We start from the raw sequence: 9,292 nt of genomic DNA, 5'->3' as shown, positions 1-9,292 counted from the left end.
GGACATAGTACATCAGGAACAGCTTGGTGAAGGCGTCCAGCTACCTCTCATGCGAAAAAATAGATGTCCAGCATTCCTGACAGTTCAGAGAGGGGGGCCGAAGATGGCATCACTTGAATGCCACTATCAGCGACGTCTCTGGCTCGACTGTTTTGGATTTTTTTTTTTTTTTCAATTTGTGGTAAGTTCCTGTGGGACCACATTGCTGAGGTCATCGGTCCCTAGGCTTACACACTACTTAATCTAACTTAAGCCAACTTACGCCAAGGACAACACACACCGGGGGGAGCCGCGCGAACCATCACAAGGCGCCCTAGACCACGTGGCTACCGTGCGAGGCCGGGTCGGCTGTGACGACGACAGCATGGCAGCGCAGATGGCGATGCTGCAGAGGCGGTCGTGACCCCCCTCCAGCGAGCAGGAGGCTCTCTGCCAAGTGACAGCGGCTCAGGTCAGGCTACCCTGTCCCGTGGTCGAACAGCAGACCCCATACCGCATTCTGGGATGTTGTTCTGGGCGTCAAAGGCTCGTGGTGTCTGCAATGATACTGAGAAGAGAATATTTTAGTACACGAACGGCGGCGTACTTACATGTGTCAGAGTACGTTCATTTAAGACTTGAGGTACATACTTTAAACATGTCCATGGTGGCAAGTGACGAAAGGTTTCTGTTCTTCCACTAGCATACTGCACAGTTAGCTGTTGCTGCACCGCGCCCGGCTGGCTCTGCTTTGCAACACATGTTGGCTGAGTTTTGCTCGGCAATGCTTAACACTCTTGCCTCCTTGTGGCTGGCTCTTTTACAACTCATTTCCGCTCTGCCATTCTTTTTGATTGAATACGGTCGATACACTACAAAACCAATCATGAACAATTGTGAAACAGTGCCATGATGCATTGTCATCCATAAAAATTCCATCGTTGTTTTGTAACATGATGTCCATGAATAGCTGAAAATGGTCTACAAGTAGCTGAATATAAACATTTCCAGTCAATGATCGGTTCAGTTGAACTAGAGGAGTCACTCCATTCAAAGTGTATACAGACTACACCATTATGGAGCCACGAACAGCTTGCACAGTGCCTTGTTGACAATTTGGGTTCTTGGCTTCTTGGGGTCTGCGTCACACTCGAACCCTACCATCAGCTCTTAACAACTGAAATCGGGACTCATTTGATCAGGACACGGTTTTCCAGTCGTGTAAGGTCCAACCAATATCGCTACAAGCTCAGGAGAGGCGCTGCAGGCGATGTAGTGATGTTGGCAAAGGCACTCGCGTCGGTTGTTTGCTGCCATAGGTCACTAGAGCCAAATTTTGCGGCACTGCCCTAACTGATACGTTCGTCGTACGTTCCACGTTCATTTCTGCGGTTATTTCACGTAGTGCTGCTTGTCTGTCAGCACCAACAACGCTATGCAGACGCCGCCGATCTCGGTCGTTAAATGAAGGCCGTCGGCCACTGCGTTGTCACGGCGAGAGGTGATGCCTGAAATTTGATTTTCGCAGCACACTGTTGACCCTGTGGGTTGAATTTCCTAACGATTTCCGAAATGGTGTGTCCCATGCGTCTAGCTCCAACTACCATTCAGCGTTCAAAGTCTATTAATACCCGTCGTGGGGCCACAATCATGTCGGAAACCTTTTCACATGAATCACCTGAGTACCAATGACAGCTCCGTCACTGCGCTGCCGTTTTATACACAGTGTACGCGATACTGCCACTACCTGCATGTATGCATATCGCTATCCAATGACTTCAGTGCCGGCCGTTGTGGCCGAGTGGTTCTAGGCGCTTCAGTCTGGAACCGCGCGACCGCTACGGTTGCAGGTTCGAATCCTGCCTCGGGCATGGATGTGTGTGATGTCCTTAGGTTAGTTAGGTTTAAGTAGTTCTAACTTCTAGGGGACTGATGACCTCAGAAGTTAAGTCCCATAGTGCTCAGAGCCATGACTTTAGTCACCTCAGTGTGTTCTTCGTGTCTTACTGTCCCTGCGAATACATATGGACAGAACAAATACCGCACTAGACTAATCTGGGGCCGCTCTACCGAATGGGGCAAAAAATTACGTTTTAAAAATTATTTTGTTTCCAAAGGTGAAAAAATCGTTCAAATGGCTCTGAGCACCATAGGCCTTAACATCTGAGCTCATCAGTCCCCTAGAACTTAACTACTTAAACCTAACTAACCTAAGGACATCACACACATCCATACCGAGGATTCGAACCTGCGACAGTAGCGGTCGCGCGGTTCCAGACTGAAGCGCCTAGAACCGCTGGGCCACAACGGCCGGCCAGCTCCAAAGGGAAACAAACCGAATCTATCTGTCATCACTGAGCGTCACAAGAAAGACGTCTGATCATTGTTTGTTTGGGCTCACTTCCAGTTACCTAACGAGAAAACAAAACTGCGACTGACTGTTGAAACACCAAAACAAATGTGCCTGACGGCTCTCTCGAGACACAGTCGGTATATACGTTCTGTCACATTTCTTTTTGTATCCGCTCACGTATCCTCTTGCCTTACCACAGACCACGAACACCACTTATTTCGCTGAAGGGGCTAATCGCCGCGTGTGTGTGCCGACGTTGTAGTGCTCGGACTTGTTCCTCGTTAATAACGGCCCCCCCCCGGAGCTAACTGGCAAGTAGGAGGTGGCTGTGCTGCGCCGGCGGCTGCTTCCTCCCCCCTCCCTCCCTCCCGCCGGTATCTCAGCGCGGTATAAACTGCGGCGCTCCGCCACCCGCCACGGATACCGAAGCCCCGCTCTGTCCTACAAGCAGCTGCCGGCCACTGGTAAATATGCACCCGCTGCGCGCGCGCTCACGCGTCCACTTTGCTACTTGTTCGAGCTTTACTCGCTGTTTCAAGAACTCCGTCAGAGAAGGGTTATCCGTAACAGGACAAGCTACACACCCACATAGTCATGGGCGCAGCACTGCACTATGTCCTGGGAGAGATAATGAACTGTTGGCAGTTTTGAATTGAAAATAATTACAGTTCTTGTAATTCTGTGCGCATGACTCTGCGGTAACTTTAAAGCACTGGAAATGAGAGATCATTGTTATAAAAATTGGATGTGTTTTTGAACAGTTAAAGATTGCAGTCGATCCAACTATGTATCATTAAACGGCATTTTACATTTTACAAATTGGCACAAGAGTTTTATTTATCTATCTGTTTTGTATTATTTCGAACTTGCGCTACAGGAACATTTGCTTTACATTGTTGACAAAGCTGGCCTAAAAGTCGTGTACTGATACACCTGTACCGTCAAACGACGGAGGCTGCTACACTATTGGGCAACCAGAAAACTCCGAAATTATGGTACGTTTGTATAAAGATCAGTGGTAGTCTAGCTCATTTAGTGCTCCTTTTCAATCCTCTTTTAGTTCCTTTTGCTAATTTTAGGTTCAGCCATTACATAGCATCAAGGTATGTTTTCCTACATAGTTAACAACGCTTTTTCTAACGTTTACTTTCGTGATTTAGTGTTTAAACAATTCGTATACGCCAGTGTGCCCATTCTCGAATACTACATGGTGGTTAGGTTTCCAGCTTCCACAGCTAAGCACACCGTAGCTTTCCCAACAAGTTTATCGTGAATATTGTTCCAACCAGATGTCTACACTCGGTAAATTTTTGATTCGTCGCATTTTACTCATTAACGAGAGCTGTTACAATATACAATCAGTCTCAGACAGTCTGTACAACTCAGCATCTGCAACGGCAGTTAACTCTCAATTCTACACGCCGGTAATTCGTGTGATGACAAAAACTTGGAACAGTGCAAACTTCACCCTTCGCACTTATTTTCACTAAGAGTAATAGCACGCTGGTCAGTAGGGCAATGTCAGAGTGTCCACTGATTCAGGAGGTAGTGGTTATTTGACGTTCTATGGAAAATAAAGTAATGTGCTGAAAATGGTACGTATTCCATTAAGCCACCCCTAAATTCCTGGTACATTTTATAGAATATTTGAAACAATCAGTATTTTCTAAATTTTCGCACTCATTTAATCTGTCTCTGCAAAAGCACAAATCATCACTATTTCTTTACTGGACATGAAAATGTTAATAGGAAACTAAATTCCGGTAGCTTATTTACTACGCTGAATTTCTTCAAGTGGACAGTGATAAAAATCTGTCTTTAACAATAGATTATTTTATTTTAGCCCTAGACACGAAAGGGGGAGGGGACGTTACGTTGTTATTACACTATCCTAAATTTTACTACTCCATATTTCCGGCAAAGAAAGTCGTAATTTATAATATTAAAAAAATACTTCCTAATGCTCTGCAAAATTAGATTTATTTCCTCACGAGCCTGCTTTCGGCTTCTCAGGCTTTCGGGTGACAACTGAATGTCGCAGACGCCGATAAACATGATGTGCGCCTTACACAGATATTATTTGTACAGAAGATACAAAGATGACAAACTGTTTACATAGGAAAAAATTAAAATAATTACATTAACTAAAAAAGGGGTAAACAAATTTTTTACGTGAAGATACATTTAACAATAATGAGAAAAGAGATGAATTTACAGTCTGAATCCAATATTTCTAACGCAAATTTAATTGGACAAAGGAGAAAATGGAAACTGATCTGATCACTTAATACTAGGCTGGCATTCTGTGTCATATGTTCGTTGAATTCCAGTATTTCCGGAAGGGTCATCTTTATGCATTTCTTGACAGAATTTACGACTTCACATTGTACACCACATGAATGGCTTTTTGCTAAAAGATAATCTAAATTTTTTTGAATCATTTTATCTAGTTTCTGTTGGAAAGTCAGTGATTACTTTAAAATATTTTATATAATAAAATATGATCAGCAAAGGATGAATCTTTCTTCCTTAATCGCCAGTTTCTGTTATGTTAACGTAGCCAGCTCTGACTGCCTGACCAATATATGCTTTTTCACACTGCTTGCGAGCGATTTTATGTTACCATTACGTACCAATGGTTGCTTGTCTTTACTATTGAATAAGAATTTTGATATGTTATTGATATTATAAAATGCAGATCTTTAGTTGCGAGACTTGAACTTCTTTACAAGATGTCTGAAATGTTGCCAATGTATGGAATTTAGCACCAGACTTGGAAACTACTGAGTGATTGCTTCAGGCCAGCATACAGAACTGGTGTAATTTCATTCACTTTCTTTATACCTAGAATATTACAAGTGAGGTCAGAGCTGTTTGTTGTAGTTCTGTATGAAAGGCTGATTTGTATAATGGATCAGATATGTGGCGATGTACCATTGAACAGAAAACTGCTTGTTTGTGGTTGTGTGGATGCTGGGAGCTTGCAGGGATTACCGTATCAATGGCTACGTTTTCTCTGTAAATGATTAACACGTGTTTTTTTGTACTTACATCTGTACTGCGGTCCAAGAAATTTATAGAATAGCGTTCCATCTCCATTGTAAACTCAATTTTCATACGTTGTGAATTTAAATGCTCTTGTAATGCATTAATTTTCTAATGGTACGGGTCCAACACACACACAAACGCACACACACACACATGCACACACACACACACACACACACACACTAACACACACGCACACACACACACACACACACACAACATCTATATATCTGAACCAGTACTTAATTTTACAATTCAATGGTTCTGTCTCTAAGAAAATTTGTGTGAAACTGTTGATGAAAGTGTAGTGTGAGATTAAGATGTGAACCCATGTCTAGGCCACCGGAGCGACTATAATACTTGTTTTGAAACTTGAAGTAATACTGTTTTACACATATTTGTGTAGCATCGATTATGTCATGTAATTCTACAAAATTTACTTTGGGTTTGTGCAAACGATCTGTTAATATGAATGAGTAGCATCGATTATATCGTATAATTCAACAGGATTTAGTTTGGATTTAGACAAAAGCTCTGTTAATATGTGTTCCTTTTTAATATTGTTAACATGTTCTGCCCAGCATGCAGAGGATTAATGCATGGTGCGACAGCTGGCAGCTTTCCCTAAACGTAGATAAATGTAATATAATGCGCATACATAGGGGCAGAAATCCATTCCAGTACGATTATGCCATAGGTGGTAAATCATTGGAAGCGGTAACGACCGTAAAATACTTAGGAGTTACTATCCGGAGCGATCTGAAGTGGAATGATCACATAAAACAAATAGTGGGAAAAGCAGGCGCCAGGTTGAGATTCATAGGAAGAATTCTAAGAAAATGTGACTCATCGACGAAAGAAGTAGCTTACAAAACGCTTGTTCGTCCGATTCTTGAGTATTGCTCATCAGTATGGGACCCTTACCAGGTTGGATTAATAGAAGAGATAGACATGATCCAGCGAAAAGCAGCGCGATTCGTCATGGGGACATTTAGTCAGCGCGAGAGCGTTACGGAGATGCTGAACAAGCTCCAGTGGCGGACACTTCAAGAAAGGCGTTACGCAATACGGAGAGGTTTATTATCGAAATTACGAGAGAGCACATTCCGGGAAGAGATGGGCAACATATTACTACCGCCCACATATATCTCGCGTAATGATCACAACGAAAAGATCCGAGAAATTAGAGCAAATACGGAGACTTACAAGCAGTCGTTCTTCCCACGCACAATTCGTGAATGGAACAGGGAAGGGGGGATCAGATAGTGGTACAATAAGTACCCTCCGCCACACACCGTAAGGTGGCTCGCGGAGTATAGATGTAGATGTAGATGTAGACGGAAAATTCAGTTAATGTCACTAGTTAATTACATGTATAAGATGTCCAATGCTACACAAAATAAGTAAAAAAACGCCCTTTTTTACACCCTATAAGGACAATACCAACCTGGCGGGAATCGCGAATTGGTACCGACTGCAGTCTTAAGTTTTACGAGGTTTGGTAATATAGGGTTAATATCCAATCCCAGCAGTTATTTGAAGAAACGTCTTGCTATCATGTCTGGAAAATTAGGTTTTCTCGCTGTTAAATTGCAGCGCGGTTGGTAGTATTGTTGATGACATACTTCTTGACACGCACAAACCCATAAACGCCTTTCAGGTACGACAGCTGCAGTTAACGCATAAGTTTGATCATATCTTCTCGCACGTGCAACGCAGTTCAAAACGATGTCAGCAACAGAAGCAACAGTCGAACTCTTCTGTTGTTTCTGGTACGGACTGCTCGTGATTTTCTTAGAAAATAAGAAGTATTCGTCATGTTGAACATTAATAAAATGTTAATCGTTGCAGAAATCCCCATCTTCTGAAGTTTAGGGTGATAATCTTTTCCCCACGCATCATCAGAATTCTGTTTGTATAAATCTGAACAGTTAATTATTGTCGTCGAACACTGATAGCCATTAGCTGTGGAATTCGCTGTTTTTCCAACGCTAGAGGAGGAAAATTTCACAGACATTTAGACGAAACCGATATTGTCAGGAGATTTTTCTCCTCTGAAGTGTAGCAGATGCCGTGTTCCTTGATGTGCGGAAGGCGTTCGATACATTGCTGCCGGCCGAAGTGACCGAGCGGTTATAGGCGCTACAGTCTGGAACCGCGCGTCCGCCTTGGTTGCAGGTTCGCATCCTGCCTCGGGCATGGATGTGTGTGATGCCCTTAAGTTAGTTAGGTGTAAGTAGTTCTAAGTTCTAGGTGACTGATGACCTCAGAAGTTAAGTCCCTTAGTGCTCAGAACCATTTGAACCATTTGATACATTGCTGCACTTCCGCCAAATGAACAAAAAACGAGCGTACGGAATATCAGGTTGTCTGTGTCACTGAACTGAAGAGTTTCTAGCAAACAGAAAGAAAACAGCATGTTACTCTGAACGGAGAGAAGCCTTCGGACATAAAAGTAACTTCGGACGTATTCCTAGGAAGTGTTACAGGGCCATTACTTTTCACAATATATGTAAATAACGTAGCGGAGTACCGATAGTAGCCAATGTTATATGTTCCATTAGGCTGTTCGCGGATTATGCTGTTGTATATAGATAAGTCGCAACGCTACTAAATTATGACGAAATACGGAAAGAGCTGCATAGGATCGACCCTTGGTGCAGGGAGTGACAGTTACCCTAAATGTAAACAAATGAAACGCACTGTGAATTCTTGGGTCGAAATGCCCATTACTGTATGATTACATGATTGCAGGAAGATCACTGGAAGCAGTTACTTCCATAAAATATCTAACAGCATGCCTACCGAGCTATTTAAAGTGGAACGACCACATCAAATTAATTGAGGGGATGGCAGATTCCAGACTGAAATTCATTGAAAGAATCCTTGGGAAAAGTGGCCCCTCAGCAAAGGAGGTAGCTTATAAAACCCTTGGTCAACCAGTGCTTCAACTTCGCTCGCCAGTCTGGGATCGATAAGTGCCAGATAGGATTGATAGAGGAAATATAGAAGATCCAAAGAAGAGCAGCGCGTTTCGTTACAGTCTCATTTGGGAAGCGCGAAAGCATCACGGAGATTCTCAGCCAACTCCGGAGGCAGACGTTGCAAGAGAGGCTTTCTGCATCATGCTGTGGGTTACTGTTTAATTTCCTCGGGCGTTCGTTCCCAGAAGATTCAATCAATGTCTTATTTTCTTCAACGTATACCTCGCGAATAGACTGTGAAGATAAAATTAGAGAGGGTCGAGTCCACGCGGAAGCTTACCAGCAATCATCATCCCTGCGAATTATTCGCGACTGGAACAAGAAAAAATGGGGAAGTGACAGTGGTCATAAAGTACTCTCCGCCACACACCACTAAGGTGGCTTGCCGAGTATGGATATACAGTAGATGTAGTAACATATGGTCTAAAAAGCTAAACATAGTCCTTTCCGTGGCTTCTGATTGTGACTTTAAGGAAGATAATCACAATAGATCAACAGAGTTGTTTCAACTAGCAATTCATCGTCTGTGCAATGTTTCCATTCACTGACCACTCTTTTGACAGTTGTGCTTGTATTTCTTACCAAGGTGACCCACAGGTAGTGGTTACAGGAGAAAACAGTTACTGAAATGTGCTTAAATTCCAGACAGAAATTCATTGAAAGAATCCTTGGGAAACATGGTCCCTCAACAAAGGAGGTAGCTTACAAAAGTCTCGGTCAACCAGTGCTTCAACATCGCTCGTCCAACATGACAGGATTCATGATTGCTGATGTTTACGCCAGACGCAGAATTTGGCAGAATTTGAAAGTTCACCAAGATCTATGCAATTCTGGATTTACTCTGCATTTGATTTCAAACTTTCTGTTGTTAAACCTGAAGTTGACCATGTTCCAATTCCGGAAAAACAGACAAATCGGTAGAAGTCAG

At 43.0% G+C, this 9,292-nt stretch overlaps 1 protein-coding gene across 1 annotated transcript in view; it reads left to right on the top strand.

The window, feature by feature from the left end:
* Positions 1–2,709: 2,709 nt before the first annotated feature.
* The window catches only part of LOC126483633 (waprin-Thr1), a 185,716-nt gene continuing 179,133 nt past the window's right edge, over positions 2,710–9,292 (top strand). The window contains exon 1 of the mRNA XM_050106691.1: positions 2,710–2,796. The gene's annotated coding sequence lies outside the window, so the exon portion shown is untranslated. The remainder of the gene's footprint in view (positions 2,797–9,292) is intronic.

Source organism: Schistocerca serialis, chromosome 1, assembly GCF_023864345.2.
Source record: "Schistocerca serialis cubense isolate TAMUIC-IGC-003099 chromosome 1, iqSchSeri2.2, whole genome shotgun sequence".
Classification (NCBI taxonomy): Eukaryota; Metazoa; Arthropoda; class Insecta; order Orthoptera; family Acrididae; genus Schistocerca; species Schistocerca serialis.
The sequence above is the reverse complement of the archived record's forward strand: the minus strand, read 5'-3'. Positions and strand labels throughout refer to the sequence as shown.